The following is a 20,335-nucleotide window of genomic DNA, read 5'->3' on the forward strand; positions in this document are numbered from 1 at the left end:
ATTATTAATTCAATGTTCTATAAGAATTCAAGTTGGGAGGAGTAACTCAGTTTTCAAGGAGTATCTCTTGGACACTATAAAAGGCTATGGTAGTAATTAGTCTTTTAAATAATTCCTTATGTCCTTAAGCATATTATGTAAATATAGTACACGTCAGATGTGTGTGTGTGTGTGAGAGAGAGAGAGAGAGAGAGAGAGATTTCTTGCTATATTTGCATTGCTGCATTTGTAACTGAGCTGAAATGATGAAGCAATTTGTAGTGGTGTCAGTGACTCCTCAGGGGATACTCTATGAATGCATGTCATTAGATGCAACACAATTTGCTTGGCTTTTTGCTCACTGTGTGTCGCCTGTGCATGATTTTTGTGAGGTTTTGATATTGGATTTTAAGAGTGTTAATGTTTTGTTAATTTTAAATAAACCTGAATGTTCCTGTTTCCCCTGCCCAGACTGCTTGGCAACCCAGAAATTATTCTCTACTGTTTTCTAGAATATTCTTACTTAGACTGAAAGGGGTTAATTTAACCAATGCGGGGGTAACGGGGGAAGAGGTATTGGAGGATGGCTTACAAGGCCCTCTGCACTGCTTAAGCACTGAGATGTGTAGGTTAAAGGGATGTGGGTGGACCTGCCAATGGGCTGGGGGGAAGAGTGCTTCCTGCTGCATGCTACTGGAGGGGAGCCCTGAAGATATGAGCATGTTGGAGAAATTTGGGGCCAGACTGGTAATGGACCATGGGATTTCAGCATTGCAGATGCTGTAGTCCTAGCACCCCCTCTAAGGAGTGCAGAGTTCAGTGGCTTCTTCTCCAGGCAATGGGCTAAAACATTGGTCATGGAGGGGCTGGGTTGCAGCTTCACAACTTGCCTTGGGGTTGGGGGAATGAACTCCATTCTCCCTTCTCCTTGTTTACCGCCTACATACAAAGCCTGTGGTTCAGCTTTTAGGTTAGATTAAATCAATATTTACAATCTTATAAAATAAGCTCACAAATAAAGTATATTTTAACAAATCCAAGTATCATCATTGCAAAAGCACTGAGCACATAAATAGCACTTGACATCCTCTAACTGCTTTGTACATATTAAGTGCAACACGTAAGAGAACCAGATAACCTTTTCAAGACAGTCAACTAGCAACGGGCTGATAGTTTGTATCAAATATTTATTTGAGTAATTCTAATCTGTCTGTTGTTGCTGTTTGTTCGCAAATTGTCCAAGCACAGCTGGCAATTTTCTCAATTCTATTTGTCAGGTACAATTGTGGAAATGCCCGGTCAATTAATATACCCTAGTTCACTAACAGCAACCACCAGCGCCTTTCTTATCCCTTCCCCATCCCAGTCTCACCAGAAAGATATGAAGTAATATTCTCCTTACTTTTAGTTACAGGTGAGCCAAAGTACTTCAGATGACCCCAAATGAGTTAAAATACACCTTAAAAATGACAGAGAAATACAGTGTAAATCAAAAAAATGAAAAGAATCTGTTACGTGTATAAGTGCCAGGACATGAGTTCATGTTTCCCGTGGATGAGGCAGTGAGCTCACCACAGCTTAAAGCAGCTGAAGGGAACTCTAACTGTTGCAGGAGAAAAACAACAGTGAACTCAGATCCTGGAGGTTGAACCCTGGGCGGTTTAGTCTTAGAATGTACACAGGCTTCAGATGTTTGCATGGCACATGCACACACCGTTCTGTTTGGATCCAATGGTCCTCACTCAGGCAAACCTCCCAATGAATCTTCCAATGAAAATGAAAGTGCATTTCAATGACACTTACCTCCTTTGTAAAAATACTTTGAGATTGACAATGAAAAGCCCTATGTAGGAGTTAGGTATTATTATTATATTTCTTTCTTCCCCTTACTATCTTCTCATCAATTAGAGGATGTTTGACTACCCTGGCAAATGAATGAGTGACTTTGTGATCAGAGCAGCTTGTAATATGATGGCGAAATGAAATCTGTGCCTGACAAAGTAGAGTTCAACTTAAAAATAATGTTAATAAAAAAAAACCCTGTTGGTTTACTTCATATTAAGAATTTGATTTTGTAGTTTATACTATTACAGGGCAATGAAATCTGCCCTGAAGAAAATTTTCAAAATACATGCACCTCACTGAGACTTTATAATCCTTTTATAATGAAAATTGCTTTTTTTTTTAAAATGTTATCTGGCACAAATTTACCTGACCTCACTGACTCCATGGATTGAGCCATTTTGCCCAGAGTATTTTTCTGCAAGTAATGCTAACCACATTGTTCTTTAGATTAATTTTCAAAAGGAGGCTGTAGCTCTTGGGCTGTAGCTGAGAGTGGTACTTCTATGTTCTCTTCCCAGTTCTGCCATTGCCTTATTCTGTGAATCTGGGCAAAGTACTTTATTGTGTTCATGCCTCAGTTTACCCTTCCACAAAGAGGGTAGAGTATCTGTAGCACTCAGTGGGGGTGTGAGGTTTGTTTAATTTATATGTGAATGTATATAATAAGAATAAAAGCAGACTGAGATCCTTGGATGAAAGGAACAATGGGATCAGTCCTGCAATGTTCTCAGCACTCTGGCCCTGACACTGCAAAGCACTTACATATATGTCTAACTTTAACACGGGAGCAGTCTCCTTGAAGTCAAACTTAAGCATGTGTTTAAGTCCTTTGCAGGATTGTGATCAGAGTGCTCAGTGCCATACAGGATTGAGCCCTGAATAAGTATAGAGCATTATTACTTAATCCCTTTGTACTTCATGAGTCTCTCATAATTGCAGCTGTACTACACAGTCTGCCTTGCTGAGCCAGGCTTTCTAACATACGTCAGGCCATGAAGATACTTGGCTGAGCAACAAATAACTCACACCTGCTTTTCTTCATGGTTGTAATGTACTTTTGTGCTGCCACTCTGGCGCCAATGCTTCCTGCAGCCTATCTATCTGTCTTTGCCTTTTCTCACTCAAGGTAAGGTGTGAAACAGACACAGAAGGGGCTAGAGAGAGGCTGTTGCCATGGTGGGGCTAGAGGAGGCTCAGCTGTCACTCAACTCCCTCTTAAAGCTACACTACCCTTGTTCAATCTAAATAATGGGTCCGTAGGCCAAGTAATAGGTCCAATGGGTCTATTACCCATTTTTATTGCATAGCAAAGTAAATAGGCCAGTAAAACTAACACGCTGCCCCAGGGCTGCAATAATTTACACACCTTCTTACACCTTCCTTTTTTCCCCCCTTCAGAGTTGCTTTAGTGAACTTTTCCAACATTTCAGGTAGGGCTTTTGTGAATTCATCAGTAGAGAAGGCAGCAATTGAATAAGACAGTATTTTAAAGTGTTGCATGTTTGTTTACAGGGGCTCATGGCTGGCCTTTATTACTTGATTATACATTCATGCAGTACCTAATGAGATCACATTTTACTCTGCCTACATTGTTTAGTAGCGAGGACATAAAATAAAAGAGTATAGGCTATCAGGTTTGACTGCCCGAGAGAATGTTTTTTTTCCATGTAGCTAAGGAAGGGGTGATTTCCTATTGAACCAAACTGAGGTACTGAGGAAAAGAGCATTCTTTCCTAAATAGCAACAATTATGCATTTGGGAGCCACTAGTAAATGAGATTCTGATTCCCAGCTCAACCATAGTTCTTCTGAGCTGGAAAACCTAACAGAAACACTACCAGATCAAAGGGTAGATCTGTACCTGGGACTGATTAGAGAACAACTGCAGAGGTGCTGCTTTTCCTTCTCAAAGCTTATTCATGTTTTTTCCTTTTTTTTTTAAACATGTGTTTTAATGGTAGAGTAGAGAATGACCCCTTCCCTTTTCGGTTAATTCCCACTCATCCGTTAGTTGTGCAAGTGCAAATTTCTTATGGACAAGTGTAGATGAGGGATCACAATGATAATGAAAAACACTGAACGTGCAGGGAATAGTAAAAAAATAAAATAAAAAATCCGTACAGGATTCCCATGAGATCTCCAGTGCTTTCTGCCTTTCGTGAGAGCAGTATTTTGGACAGTGTTTTCTCACTTCTGTTTCTGGTCCTAGCCAGAAAGTATGAAACTATAAGAAAATATTTTTAATCAAACTTTTTTGAACAGCTTTGGCCAAAAGTAGGAACATAGGAATCCCCAAACTGGATCAGACCAGAAGTCCAATGACTCCAGTATCCTGTCGCTGACAGTGATTAGTTAGTACCAGTTGCTTTACACGAACATGCAAGAAACCCCACAGTAGATAGTTATAGAATAATCTGCCTACAGGAAGAGTTTCCTTCTAGCCCCCATTAGTTAGAAGTTGGTTTATGGCCTGCACTAAGATTATGGGATTAGGCGCATGTGGGCTGATATCCTTTCCAAACTCCTAGGGCGTGTCAACATGGCCCTGCAGTATGGATTACAGGGGTGTGAGTTGCAGCACGCACTAAAGTGTTGTGCTGTAATTGCCCCAGTTAGACCCTGCTACTCTGAACTAAAGGTACCTATTTGGCATTAACATAGTCCTGTTTCAAACAGAACTACATTAATGGAAATTAGATACGTTTTAGTTCATGCTAGCAGGGTTTACACAAGGAAATTACAGAGCAACAGTTTAGTGCATGCAGCAAATACCACCCACATAAATCAATGGGTTGGGAAAATGGATGGGGCTGGCGGTGAAATGGGGACAGTCCCAGTGCAAGAGAGGGAGACACTCGCCAAGGGACAATAGGTAGCTCCTCCCCCTGGGAGTCTCTGGCACCCATTAGCCAGCTGGGGATGAGGGGTGCTGATTGGCCAGCATTCCCCAGCTCCCAGGATTTAGCCCAGTGCAGGAACCATGTGGAGCCTCTTTCAGCCCCGTTCCAGCAGCCAACCCTGCCCAACTAAATTAGGAATGGAAACCCATCTTGACAGTTGCTGAGGGTCTAGCCAATTACCCATTTGGTGTCAGGAAGGAATTTCTTCTCCCATGGGTCAATTGGCAGAAAACCAGGGAGTTATTTGCCTTCCTCACAGCACCTTCAAGCCACAGTGGGTTCAGTAGGAATTTGCTTAGTACCTAACTGAGGTACAAGGGTGGTGCTGTTTACTTGTTGCAAGTTGCAGCCAGTTTTCAGTGCAGTTAAGAGAATAAAATGACCGGTCCCAGAGGTAAAATATGGGGGATTTTGGTGATGGGCCTTAGGCTCATGTGACAGGTGAGACCTTGTGGGCTGAGATCCCCACCCTGCTGCACCCTCTGTCCCTTTTGCGATGGGGAGAGCTCTAGGATTCAGAGAGAGCTGAGTTCTGGGGGATAGGCTGAGGAGAGCCAACCCTGCGTTAGGTGTCATATAGTAAGGAGCCCTGTAACCTGAACCCTGGCATAAGAGAGTTGGGTGATGGGAGGGTAGTGCCCCTCCCTTATGTTAAACTTTAATAAAAGTTGCGGCGTGCCACTTAATTCCATGCACGTGTGTGTTCTCCTTTTGTCCACATCAGTTCACACCCTCATAGTCCACACTGCAGAGCCATGTAGACAAGCCCTTAGTTACCTTTTAATCCTTATGCATATAACTCAGGCTAGCCTCATTATCCAGGCGGTGGTTGTTGAGAATGATTTTATCTAAAGCAGCTGTTTCCACTTCCCTGGTTGTGAGGCACAAAACTGTTTAAAATAAAAATCTAGAGGAATTGAAAAACTCCCTACATTCTATGATGCACATTAGACAGAGTGCGTGAGACAGAGGCAGTGGAAAGGAGCATGAGTTCTTTATGAATTGGTACTTTTCCTCCCTCCAGGATCCTCATTAACACCCCCAACATGTAAAAAAATCTTCTATTTTCAATTTGCTAAATGGTGAATAAAACTTTATGGAAAAGGCTCTGGTGGGATTAGTGTTCAGCTAGAAACCATGAGAATGCCACAGCGTAACATAGATGATTACGGCACAGGCGAGGAAACTAAACAGAGATCCAGTATGTAGAGAGGTGGAAAATAAAGAGAGCCCCTCTGGGACCAAGTCAGGTTAAGCTGTCTGTGAACAGTAGTCAGCTAGTGCTCATGCAGAAGCAGATTTGGAACAGACAGTTAATGCTGGAGAACAGAATATTGGGCATTTAAAACAGGGGGTGTTGAAAGCTGATTTCTTGAGGCAAAACAGGTAGACAAATTAAAGATTAAAATAACATGAAAGAAAGCTCTCTTTACAGTGTTGATTTTCCTAAGTAATTCTTCTTCAGAGTTAATTTAGTGCCTGTGAAAGTTGCCAGACCGACAGCCCTAAAGGCTGATATCCTCTTTTTATCTGCAGAACGGGTACAACATGGGTAATGGGAGTATAAACTTTCCTCCACAGCCCAGCTAGTGTCCCTCAGCTCTGCCCTGAAAGAACCACCTCAAGGAATAACAGAGTAGTGGGTGGGTGTCTACATTCATTCAGTCCCTGGACTCTCCACTAAGAGTGTCAAAAAGTGTTTGTGTTGAAGGTGGTTTAGTAATGTGGTGATATGTCCATTAGGAACTGCACGAAAACCACCAGTACTTTTCATATAGACCACCAAATGGCAATGAGATTAGCTTCTGCAGTGCTTTATGGATCACCATTTCCTTATACAATGAAAAGAAGACTAGGCATCACTATTTGAGGAACATCAGCCAAGCTTTAGTGATAGTACACTATAGACCACCAGGAAGCAGTCCCATAAGAACATACTACTTACTAACTGACTGAAAATGTTCAGGCCTCTTGTCTGGATATAATATAATTGTTCTGCTGCTGCTAGGGAGATCTTGGAGTTTCTCTAAAGAATAAGCAAAGATATTGTCCTTTTACACTCCCAGGAGCGTAATCTTAAAAAATATCTTCACTGTTTTTCCAGTGGCTATAGCCTCCTCTCACATTGTGTTACTGTGTATAGTGAGGACATTCGCGGGGGGAGCGGGGGAGATTCACCCCTCTGGCTCCAAGTAAAATTGGTACTGGTTGTCTCTTGCGTTCCAGTCTTAAAAACACTTGACAATTTGACACTCACACTGCTAAGTGGAACTGACAGAGGCTCATCAACAATAGGACATTGTTATCAGCCCTGGCAGAAATCATACCAACAGCCTTATGTGAAGTGATGACTTGCATTTACTTCCAGGAGGGTGAATGCAATTGGGTGTCAGTTGTTCCTTGTGTATGACTAGGGAAAGGTGAGGAAGTTACTTAAAGAACTTGTGTTCTTCCTGCTTCCCTCTCAGTCATCTTGGAGATAGATTGCAAATTGTTAAATCTTAAAATGCTGCAGAATAAGTGTCTCATTATTTTACTGTATGTATATATGGCTTGGAAAAACCTAATATGCTCCCATGATTGGTTTCAGATGTTGGTCTTTATCAGGCCCAAAATGCTGGGCAAAAGATAAAGGCAAATTGTTAGTACCATTGTGCTTGCCAATAATCTTTCTCCCTCCCCTTTCTCCCCTAAGAATCTGGTTGCATTAATGAGATTGTTTGCACAATACACATTGCACTGACCTTTCACGTCTGGGACAGGCATACCAATCCTGCTTCAGCCAGAGTGATGGAAAGCAATTTGGATCTGAAGGTTATAAGTGGTCAAAGCTGAAATGAATTCTGACAAGTTGTAGCTGAATTCCTGTTGCACAGAAACAGCCATCCCCTCTCCTCTCCTCCCTTTAAATGATCCAAAATTGGCTGTTTAATATCTGAGAGTTCCAGAGCTGGAGACTGTAGGAAATGGAAGGGTTTTATTGAGGCCAGCTGAAGGTGCTCTCATCAGGTGAATGGAGGTGTGTTGACAGCCCTTGAGCATGCAAGTGAGTGACATGCAAATCCTGCGTCCTAAAGTGACCTTGGAAAAAAGTGTATGAAGAAATTAACGGAAGAATTTAAAAAGGGTTAGGTTTACTGCGCTGTCATCTTATTTCATGATACTCACTTAATAAATAAAGAGAGATTAAATATTTTCCTTTCACTACTCCATCGTTGTGCAGACCTGTTGACAAAAATGAGTAATGTGACATTTGAGTGGAAAATGTTGAATGCATGCATGGGCCACTGTACTTGAAAAGGATCATTATAGTACTGCATAAAATAAATGCTGTAAAAACTGTAACTTAATTAAGGAAGCATTTACCCTTTCCTCTTCCAGTGTTGGTTTGGGCTTTTTTATTTCATGACCATTTACAGTGTGCATCTTAGATTAAACCAGATAATATAACATCTTTGTAAAAAATAAAAGTGACTAGAAGGCACAAAGGGCTTAGTGACTTTCCTGTGTAGTAAACCATCCACCCAATGCTCTTTCTGAATGCAACCAAGGGAAGGGATATGGATTTCTCTACACTTGGCTTTTCATTCTTAAACCAGTCTGTTTGTTTTTCTCTGCCATAAATTCTAGTGAACTTTAACAGACTGAAAGCCTATATATGATGAGGCTGCAACCCAGGGGCATGTGGACTGCTAAAAACTAATGGTTTCTTCTTCATTTTCTAACTTCTTGCTAAAGAAGCCCCGCCTATGCAGAGCCAAAGGAACTGTTTAGAGAACACCTAACTATTACCCATACATTATCTTTCCTTTTTTGTCTCTTTTTGCTGTGTGGTGATAGAGGAAACACCTGCACTGGGGCTCTGGCCCCTTCTACCCAGCTGACTTTTTTCATCCATGCACTGGCTTGGGGTCAGCCTAGCAAACAGGTGTTTTCCCTCAGAATAGCTTTCTTGTCTGAGTCCAAGTGGATCATAAGGGCCGAACTTTGCGGCGGGAGATCATAGGTCAAACACAGCAGCACTGGGTCCCTTGGGTACTGAGCTTACCAGATGTTTAATATTATCAGAGGTTATTTGCTGAAACCGTGATAGTGTTCTCAGCGATTCAAAATAAATTTAACGAGAACGCTTTTAAAAGCCCCCCCCATTAGAGGATGTCTGTTCAATGGACAGAGAGGCTAACGTTAATTCGATCAGGCATGTGTACTTTCTCCAAAAGGGAACATGTGTACGCAGAGGCTTGGCCCCATTTGTTGCAATTTTGGGTCTCATTTCCATTTGCAAGAAAGATAACTACTTACATATGGAAGCAATAAATAAGAGAAGTCATTAAAATTTCTCTAATTTAGAAAAAAAAATCTTAATGAAGTAATATCTTTGCCAGGGCAGGCAGAAATGTAAATTAGAGAATTGGAAGGAAACCTATTAAAGGGATTGCTATGTTACTAGTATTTTTTAATCTAATGAATTTATGAATTGCTCGTTGTTAGGCCACAGACTTTGTTAATTTCCTATGTGTTTAGTTAAGCAACAAAAGGGGAAAAAAGTGCCTGGGAACAATGAACCTGGCCTAATACTTTCATACAATATGTTAAGTATATTAGTCTAAATCTGAAAATCAAAAACAATAATATTTACAGGAAGCATAATGCAACGAGAGGGAATCTAAGCTGTGTAGAGTGTGTCAGTGTATCTACTTCTGTACTAAAAATAGTGGCACTCTTTTATAATTTGGGGGGTATTCAGTTCTTTTACTTTTACAACGCAATGAGTGTTAAAAGATTGAGAAATATACTGAACACTTTTATTACCGGTAAAAGAAATGCTACCCCCCGCACTAGGGTGACCAGATGTCCCGATTTTATAGGGACAGTCCTGATTTTTTGGGGCTTTGTCTGATATAGGTGCCTATTATCCCCCCACCCCCGTCCCGATTTTTCACACTTGCTGTCTGGTCACCCTACCCTGCACCCAATATCAACAGTCACATGTCCACTAGTAGTAAAATCAGAGGTCTGGTAATGCCATACCCTCCTGGACAGCCTCTGCTCCAATGCCTGCAGAAAGATTTACATACTCCCTCTTTCTAGCAGACAGAAGGGGTCGCACAGGCTCACTTCAGTGGAAAAATGGAGTCTGAGCAGCCAAGGAATGACTAAGGCATTGAATCTTAGTTCCTATATCATTGCAGATTGGGAGCTGGAGTGGGCTGGAAAAGGTTTATCTGTGAACTCAATTAGCTAAAGTACAAATTGGGATTTTCAAAAATGCCCAAGGGGACTGGGTACCAAGTCAGTAGGAGCTGGGGGCCTTGCCAAGGGCTTTTGAAAATCCTACCCTTAGTACCAGGAATGTGACAGGGGGGGAAAAAAGGTGATCCTTCAATAAGTCAGTTCTTTCCAAGTTAGAGATGTGACGGCATTGTGTTTGGCTATACTGGCAAAGTAGGAATGGACCTATCTCTACAGATTATTCAGTACCGTGTTGGAGCTACCTACTTCTTCACTGGTTAACCGTGACACCTCTGGTACCTGATTCTGGTGACCTGATTCTGAAAATAGGTCCTCCTAACTTCATTGGGATCCTCCTGACTTTTTGCAGCATCTGGCTTTTAATGAACAACCAAGACATTTATTTAAACCACAACCTCCTGTGGCAACTGAGCAGTGAATCTCTCATCTTTTTATACAAGTTGAGTTAGTGGTGATAGTATCCATTGCAGGTGGGCAGACCAGCTCAGATAAAAAGAGAAGATACACACAAACTCCAACCAAACTTCTTATAAGTCTTGATAAAGTTTAACTTTCTTCCCATTTTGTTTCACTTTTCTGTGTCTCTACACTGCTGCTTCTGGTCCCACTTAGAACTCAGAAGTGCAAAACCACCAAAACAAAGGCTGTTCTTGTATCCTGGCATAAAAGGAAATCTCACTGAAAAGCCTGTCCTTGTGAGATTTTCCAGCCTATGTCTGCATTCTTGAGGGTCAGATAGTTTGGATAAGCGTCATAGAGGTATTTGAACATTTTCTTTTTCTCCACTGAACCTCCAAACCTTCTGACTCTCACAAACAGCTAGACACATTAGTGCTGCTGAATTACGTGCACTTTCATGTGCCCTTGGCACTGAAAATATTTACCAGGGAGTTACTAGTTGCCAGTTAGAAAAGTCAAGAGCAGGTTTTCTGGGTCTCCTTTGCCACTGTTACAGGTGAAAAATGTTTGGTGATGAATTAGACAAGAATATTCTTGCAGTTCAGACACTGGACTGGAACTCAGAAGATCTGGCTTCCATTCCAGCCTCGGCCAATGCTTCCTGTGTGACCTCGGGCAAGTCACTAATGTCTCTGGGCCTCGGTTCCCCATCTGTTAAATGGAGATAATGCTTCCCTACCTCACAGGTATGTTGTGAGGATAAAATCTATTAAAGTTTGTCAGATACTAGGAGCACCTCAGAAGAGCCGACCAATGAATTATTCCTGCATAATGAGTCAATTGAAGAAGCCCTTGTTTGGGTATGGTTAGCGAACTCTTTTAATGGGGGCCAATCTTAGGTAAAATCCAAAATGGAAGCATAATGGACTTCAGTGACTGATTTGTTTGGCAGTCAGTAACAATTAAACCAGCTTGGATTTTACACCACATCAAAACATTCCACCCTGTTGTTTCTAAAAGTATGAGCCAACAGCACGAGAAACTATGCCTGGCTTCTGTGCCAGTAATGTATTTATTATTTGTGTTTGGATTTCTATATCCACACCAGTCTAGATGTACAAAGATGGACCAATTTTAAAACACACACACACAAATAATTATCACCATTTTACATATAACAGTCATTACGACATTTGCAAAAGACACTGCTCCCATGCACTAGATGGAATAGCCTATGCTGAAATTCATGAGAGCAGGCTTGGACTCCAAAATCCTACCAAGCTCCTGAAAGCAAATCTTGCCCTTTCAGCTCAACCCATCTCTCCCTGAAAATGCTTGAGAAAATATATTGGGATATATAATGGTATAAATTGTCAGAAACCCATTATGGGCCTATAACCATTTATACCAGTTGAGGATCTGCCTCATTGTTCCTGGAAGAGGAACAAAATCAAGCTCTGTCTGACTGAGAAGGGAAGTGAGTTCCGGAGTCAAGGGCCTTCATTGAAAATGCCTTGGGCTTCTATCCCCTAAGACTGAACTTTTCAAGACTGCTTAAGAGAGCCCTGTTCCCATAAATGTTAATAGAAATTGGGTGTCTAGGTCCCTTTGGCAGTTTTGAAATTTTCACCCCAAATGTATAAGTCTCTGGCCAGTTAACTTTAGTCTCCCAAATGATCTTGATTGTTGTGGTAAATGACTAAGGGCTTGGCTACACTTGCAAGTTAAGTGCATTAACTCAGCCCCGGGTGCCCTAACCCCTGAGGTGTCCACACTGGCAAGACACGTAGAGCACCTGGATTCCGCAGCTGGAGCGCCCATGGTAATCCACCTCCACGAGAAGCCTAAAACTTGTTGTGCCCCGGCTTGAGCGCAGTGGCGCCAGTGTGGATGCCCTGGTCTATTACTACGTTCTGATCAGCCTCCAGAAGTGTCCCACAATGCCTGTTCTAGCCACTCCGGTCATCACTTTGAACCGCTACTGCCCTGCCCTCAGGTGACCAACCGTCAGACCCGCCCTTTAAATTCTCTGGGAATTTTGAAATTCCCCTTCCTGTTTGCTCAGCAAGGCATGGAGTGCTCTCAGCGCATCTTTCCAGGTGACCATGCCTCCACGCACCAGGCGATCCCCAGTATGGAGCAATGGGGAAGTGCTGGACCTCATCAGTGTTTGGGGGGAGGAAGCTGTCCAGTCCCAGCTGCGCTCCAGCCATAGGAATTACGATACCTTCAGGCAGATATCAAGGGACATGATGGAAAGGGGCCATGACCGGGACACATTGCAGTGCAGGGTTAAAGGGAAGGAGCTGTGGAATGCCTACCACAAAGCGCAGGAGGCAAACCGCCGCTCCGGTGCTGCCCCCACGACCTGCTGTTTCTACAAAGAGCTGGATGCGATACTTGGGGGCGACCCCACCTCCACTCTGAAGAGCACCATGGACACTTCAGAGGCCAGTTCAACAAGGCAGGAGGAGGAAAGCGGGAGCAAGGGTGCTGAGGAGGAGGGGGACAGCCCAGCATTCCTAGATGCATGCAGCCAGGAGCTGTTTTCAAGCCAGGAGGAAGGTAGCCAGTCACAGCAGACAGTGCTTGGGGAAAAACAAACAGCAGAGGAGGTACCCGGTAAGTGGCTTTTATTTGTTTATTTTATTTGTTCAGTGCGGGCTCTTGGGGTGAGGAGGGTTAGGGCTGCGTGCATGCCTAGATGCGGAATAGGGCGTGGATATGCTCTCTCACATCACGGTAATTAGTCTCAGTGATCTCTTCAAAGGTCTCATGCAGAAGCTGGGCAATCCACTTGCGCAGATTCCTTGGCAGAGCTACTGTGCTCCTTGTCCCAGTAAGGCTAACATGTCTGCACCACAGTGCTGTGGGGGTTAGGGGGACCATTGTTGCACACAGGCAAGCTGCAGATGGGCCAGGGCGGAAGCCGCATTGTGGTAGAAGACCCTCCCTTGCTTCCCAGGTCACCCTCAGCAGCGAGATATCTTCCAGGATGAACTCATCCTGTGGAAAATGTAGGGACAGTGTTCAGTACAGGGACCCCCTGCAGCTGTTGGCTGTCCCCAAGGCACAGAACTCCAGATGACAGTACGGCCATGAAACAATCAGTCCCCATTGCCCCTGTGCTTATTCACCATTGGGGGCTCCTGTGGGTTATGTGTGCTTGCTTTGGGACGGACAATTTCTGCTATTGTGTAGACTGTGCTTGTCTTTAAGTACAGCCAAATCATTGCTCTGTCTGGTGTGAACAATGCTGCCTCTGTTAAGTGTTTCATTTTGGCTTTACAGATGCAACCTTGAGATCCCAGCCGTCCTTGTTATCAATGGCCGAAAGACTCCAAAGAATCAGGAAGCGTCCACGAAGAAGCAAAGAGGACCTGCTGTTATGAAGTCATGCAGCAGTCCCTTAATGAAAATCAAAAAGTGTAGGAGTGGCGGGAGAGTGAAAGGAGGTTCTGCCAGCAGAATGCGGATCACTGGCACCAAAGTACAGAGTGGCTGCTAAGCATCATGGAGCACCAAGTGGACTCAATACAGACACCCATTGCAACGCAGACGGAGCACATCCGTGCCCACCCTGCCCCACCCCCGCAGCCCTTGTCCCAAATCTCTTTCCCTTGTGCCCCCATGTCACCGCCAACCCACTTTCCCCAACATTCGGGTTCTTATCGCCACCAGCTGCCTCCAACACCTGTAGCTTCACCACCCAGCCCTGCAAACTATGACCCTTACCCACTGCACTCAACCCCCATCACCATGCATTTTATCCAGCCTGAAGTGCAGCACTCATTGCACGGCACTCCAGTCAGGAAGGCTGAGTATGATAACAAGACATACGCAAATCTCTGATTGTCCCGTTCCCCACCCCACCCCCTTCCCTCGTCCCACACAGCACAGATGTGTCATGTCCTTTCTGTTTCCCATGCGGTTGTGTTTCTTTTCAATAAATAAATTTTCTTTTCAATAAATGAATTTTTTGGTTTTGAAAACATTCTTTATTATTGAATTAAGTAAAAGATACCATAGCCCAGAAAAGCAACAGGCACTGCACGTCAGTCCATCATACGTAGCAAACACATTCCTACTAACATTGGAACCACTGTACTTCACTCCCGTGCAAGGCACCAAATATTACTGGTGGCTTTCAGCCTCAAATTGCTCCCTCAAGGCATCCCTAATCCTTACAGTCCTGCGCTGGGCCCCTCTAATAGACCTGCTCTCTGGCTGTTCAAATTCAGCCTCCAGGTGTTGAACCTCCGAGGTCCATGCCTGAGTGAAGCTTTCACCCTTTCTGTCACAAATGTTATGGAGTACAGCATGCGGCTATAACCGTGGGGATGTTGTCATTGGCCAGGTCCAGCTTCTCATATAGACAGCGCCAGCGGCCCTTTAAACGGCCAAAAGCACACTCCACAGTCATTCTGCACCGACTCAGCCTGTTGTTGAACCGCTCCTTGCTGCTGTCAAGACTCCCTGTGTAGGGTTTCATGAGCCATGGCATTAAAGGGTAAGCGGGGTCTCCAAGAATCACAATGGGCATTTTGACTTCCCTTATGGTGATCTTCTGGTCTGGGAAGAAAGTCCTGGCTTGCAGCTTCCTGAACAGGCTAGGTGGGCTGGTGCCAGAATTGGAATATGTGTGCCATCTATCACCCCTCTGCAGTTAGGGAAACCCATTTGTGCAAAGCCAGCCACAATGTCATGCACGTTACCCAGAGTCACGGTTCTTCTCAGCAGGATGCGATTAATGGCCCTGCAAACTTGCATCAACACGATTCCAACGGTCGACTTTCCCACTCCGAACTGGTTAGCGACTGATTGGTAGCTGTCTGGAGTTGCCAGCTTCCAGATTGCAATAGCCACCCACTTCTCCACTGGCAGGGCATCTCTCAATCTCATGTCCTTGCGCCGCAGGGTGGGGGCGAGCTCAGCACACAGTCCCATGAAAGTGGCTTTCCTCATCCGAAAGTTCTGCAGCCACTGCTCGACATACCAGACTTGCATGACGATGTGATCCCACCACTCAGTGATTGTTTCCCGAGTCCAAAAGTGGCGTTCCACTGTGGGGAGCATGTCTGTGAATGCCACAAGCAATCTCATGTTGTATGCGTTACATCATATGAGTTGACATCATTGTCGGATTCCTCACTGTCACTTTGTAGCTTAAGGAGGAACTTGACTGCAATTCGTTACGTGTTGGAGAGACCCATCAGCATATTCCTCACAAGTTCAGGAGCCATTCCTGCAGACCGAAAGGGAAGACAGAGCGCGCAGTACCAAAAATGTTGAAAGATGGCACCAAATGTGGATGGAAGCACAGGGATTGCTGGGATGAGAAACAATGCATCATGGGGCATTAGGACAGGACCCAGAATGCCCCGCACCCCCCTAACCCCTTCCCACACGCCACAGCGCCAGAATGAGAAGAGGTGCTCTGTGGGATAGCTGCCCATAATGCACTGCTCCCAATGCTGCTGCAGGTGCCGCAAATGTGGCCACGCCACTGCGTTTGCAGCTGACAGTGTGAACACACGGCAGTGCTTTCCCTACTGTGCTCTCCGAGGGCTGGTTTAACTCACAGCGCTCTACATCTGCAAGTGTAGCCACGCCCTGAGAGAGAGGGGATCTCTAGAGGCCGGTTCCACAGCCCACTGAAAACTGACTTCAATGAGCTTTATATCAAGACCTAAAATATCTATGAAATAATGTGAACGCCATGAAAGCCGATCTGCTTTCTTTCATTTGAATTTTTGTGTCGACTGAAACATGATAAAAGCTTTGTTTAAGCAGAGCCACCTACTGTAAAGGAACAGAAGTTCAGTGCTTTAGTTGGGATTTCCAGGCCTGAACTCAGCGAAACGCCTTGTTCCTGACCCCACCCATCCGCCTATGCCAAAAGTAGGAGGATTTTCCATAGATTTGTTTAATGCAGCAAAGCACATGTTGCACATATATTACTATTATATGTGTCACTACGTAGATGCAGTTAAAATAGTGCAAGATTACCTAGTCTTTCTGTTTTGTATGATGTGTTGCATGACACAATGTAGATTATAGGCTATATTAACATTTCACTATTATAAAGTCACACTATATATTTTAAATAACACTAATATTAATCTGTTTTATAGCATTTTAAGTACATTTTCTAACTGGTTGCATGGCTTTTCCATTTGCTGTGTGTACAATACTCTAAAAAAGATCTGAGCAATACATTCTTGTTCCATGTGGGTTATTGCTAATCTAATTTAATTCAAGGTTCTTGTGATGTGTTGTATCAACACAGAGTAAAGGTCTCAATATGGGGGAAAGCACCAGGAGATCGGTAATACAGAAAGATAGGGAAAGTGAGTTCTCCTTTTCATATTTTACCACAGTGTGTGCAAAGGACCATTTAGCGAGCTCTAGGCACTGGCCACATATTAGATTTCTTATTAAAGTATAGTTAGTACAAACAGAGGTATTGTAAAGTTACAGGATTCCAAGCACCAATTAAAATAACAGAAAAATACTGTGCTGCCTGCAAATTACAGTGCTTTGGGAAATGTACTTGGTGGAAGGAGGAGAAAAGAGGATGGAAAGAAAGGGGGAGGAAAAGTCCACTGCAAATCTGAGCCACTCACCTTGAATGATAGATAGAATATATGAATGAATAAATACCAGTGGCTCCTGGAATAAAATTAAGGGGAAAAGAAGTGTTTAAACCAAAATGCCAATGAGCATGGTAGATGTTGAATTTGATTTCAAAGATCATAAAGGGAGAGAGTGAGGCATATTTTCTTTTAAGATAAATTATCACTTTGAAATGGCCAAAAGCTAAGTGTTTTGTTTTAGCAGCCAGATTACCAGGATAGTTAAAGGAGAGGGACAAATCTAACTGGCTGATTCAGTTGAAAATATATCCTGACCTCCACTACTAATTTTAAGTGAATTGGGCATTCTGTGGTGGATTAAGATGGAACAGTTAATCTGTGATCTGGACCCCATGCTCCAAAGGGGGCACCCCTCAAAATCTCCCCCCCCCCAAGCTACTCTCACCTTCACCCATTTGTGAATTTTGTTTTCCAGCAACAACATCCTATATCCCTCCTGAAAGTGTTTCAGGAAGTAGCAGATGGCCTTTTACTTTTTTTAAAAAAGTAGATTTAGCCCTCAAGAAAGGGGCTGGACTGATAGCTCTAGAGTAAACCTGTTTACCCTCAAACACATACAATGCAAGTTTCCCTATGCTGTTCCACCAATGTGTTTCAGTCCCGGCCTAAAGGTAACCATCTAAAAGGGTGAAAGGACAGCTGATTCTCTCAACCCAGCCTCTCTGCTCTAGAGAGGCCCAGGGGTTCACTCATGTAGATCTACCTGCAGAATTTTGGCCTTTGGGTTCAATCCTGTAGGGTGCTGAGGACTCTGGTTCTGATCCAGCAAAGCATTTAAACATGTTCTTAAGTTAAGAAGTCCCAGTGACTTCACATGCTTAATGTCCTATGACTGAAAAATCTTTGGGACAGTCTGTATTTGTAGTGCACATTTGTAAAGTGCCAGGTACAGTTATGACACCTCCTAAGTAAGATATGGTGTTGATGATAATCTTGCTTCAGTACTCTGATGCTTTTCAGTGTCTCTGAGGAATGGGGCTTAATGCTGGAAAACTTATTTTCAGTCTTTAAACTGTCATTAAGAAAAGAGTTTCTTACTGTCTGAAAGGTATCGTTACTAGCTTGCCCCGCAAATCTCCAGAAGCCCAATTTCTAATTACATTGTACATCCAACTTCCAATAACATTTTATGTTTAAATTGTTCATAATAACATTAATCAGCTGCTCTTTTGTCTTCCCTGGTCATATGTTAGCATGTGTTTTTCCATTGGAATCCTCCAAACAGAATTATTTATAGTATTTATGTATCTTTCACTGATCCTATTTGCCATGAACTGATTTTGCATTCAGGTCATAAGTAATGACAGATTGATTCACCAGGATTATTTGACTGGACCACCGGTACCAATATTACTAGCTCTTCTACCACCCTGATAGTTCCCTTCATGATTGTGAGCTTTTGCTCAGTTCATATCAATGTTCAACTGTCAAGTTTTGAGCGATTTCTAATGAAGCTGTCTAATAAAAAAACAAACAACCCCTCCCCCTCGCAAATTGTTACATGCCAATGTTTCCTCTTTGTAGCATACACAGGCAAACATTTCAGCGTTAATGCTATTTGAGTGTTCTACAATGTTTGAAATAGTTCTAAATATGAATTACATTCTCACAAATCATTAATGACATCCACTGCCCTCCATTACTGTTATTTATTATTTATTATTTGACTGATGGTAGTGTCTAGAGGACCTCATGAGGGATCAAAGGCCCATTGTGCTAGTCCCTTGCTGGGCACATCAATCCAGGCTGATGAACAAACGCAACTATGAATTACAAATATTAAAAGCCTGTTGGCATTGCATAAATCTAGTTTACAAATCACAACGCTAGGGTAAAGCCACCAACATAGTAGGCACTAATTGGTACATTTGGTGGCATTCTCTGCAGAGAGGCCAACAATTGAATAGACACAGAGGCCCTTTAACGCAGAGCAGTGATTCTTCCAGGTCATTGCTGAAGCACCATGGCACAGGAGTATGTAGAAAGTAGTTCTAATGCTGGTGCCACAGTTGTTCTGTTCACAAAGAGGAGGGCTTCCGTTTCCAGACTTAGGCCAGGGCTACACTACAGACCTATATCAGTATAACTCCATCGCTCAGGGGTGTGAAAAATCCCCACCTTGAGCGACGTAGTTATAGCGACCTAACCCCCCCTTGTAGACAGCGCTATGTTGACGACAGAACTTCTCCCATCAATGTAGCTGCCACCTTTCAGGGAGGCTGATTAACCTTGGCAACAGGAGAAGCCGGTCTGTTGGTGTAGTAGCATCTTCACCAAAGCACTATAGTAGCGCAGCTGCACTGGTGAGCTGTAGCGCTATACGTGAAGACAAGCACCTTAGGTGTCAGTTTGGCTTCTTTTATGAGTAATACATTCACTATAAAAGAGAATTTTTCAAAATGGTGTAAATCAGAACAGCGATGCTCAAGGTTATGGAAAACAAACAAAATATTGTAAGTATTATGTATAAATAGTTCTTTTGCCCTGGTTGCACTGGGTCCAATGCTGCTTTTAGTCACACTGATGTCAATGTGGAACAACTGCATTAAGAGAGTTATCCCAGGCTTATATCAGTGCACCTAACAGAAGAAATAGGAACAGAAGAATTAGAGGATTGGGCCAAAAGAAACCTGATGAGGTTCAACAAGGACAAGTGCAGAGTCCTGCACTTAGGATGGAAGAATCTCATGCACTGCTACAGACTAGGGACCGAGTGGCTAGGCAGCAGTTCTGCAGAAAAGGACCTAGGGGTTACAGTGGACGAGAAGCTGGATATGAGTCAACAGTGTGCCCTTGTTGCCAAAAAGGCTAACAGCGTTTTGGGCTGTATAAGGGGCATTGCCAGCAGATCGAGGGACGTGAGCATTCCCCGTTATTTGGCATTGGTGAGGCCTCATCTGGAGTACTGTGTCCAGTTTTGGGCCCCATACTACAAGAAGGATGTGGAAAAATTGGAAAGAGTCCAGCAAAGGACAACAAAAATGATTAGGGGGCTGGAGCACGTGACTTATGAGGAGAGGCTGAGGGAACTGGGATTGTTTAGTCTGCAGAAAAGAAGAATGAGGGGGGATTTGATAGCTGCTTTCAACTACCTGAAAGGGGGTTCCAAAGAGGATGGATCTAGACTTTTCTCAGTAGTACCAGATGATAGTACAAGGAGTAACAGTCTCAAGTTACAGTGGGGAGGTTTAGGTTGGATATTAGGAAAAACTTTTTCACTAGGAGGGTGGTGAAGCACTGGAATGGATTACCTAGGGAGGTGGTGGAATCTCCTTCCTCAGAGGTTTTTAAGGTCAGGCTTGAT

This window comes from Terrapene carolina, unplaced genomic scaffold (genome assembly GCF_002925995.2).
Source record: "Terrapene carolina triunguis isolate 2854851 unplaced genomic scaffold, T_m_triunguis-2.0 Scaffold23, whole genome shotgun sequence".
Classification (NCBI taxonomy): Eukaryota; Metazoa; Chordata; order Testudines; family Emydidae; genus Terrapene; species Terrapene triunguis.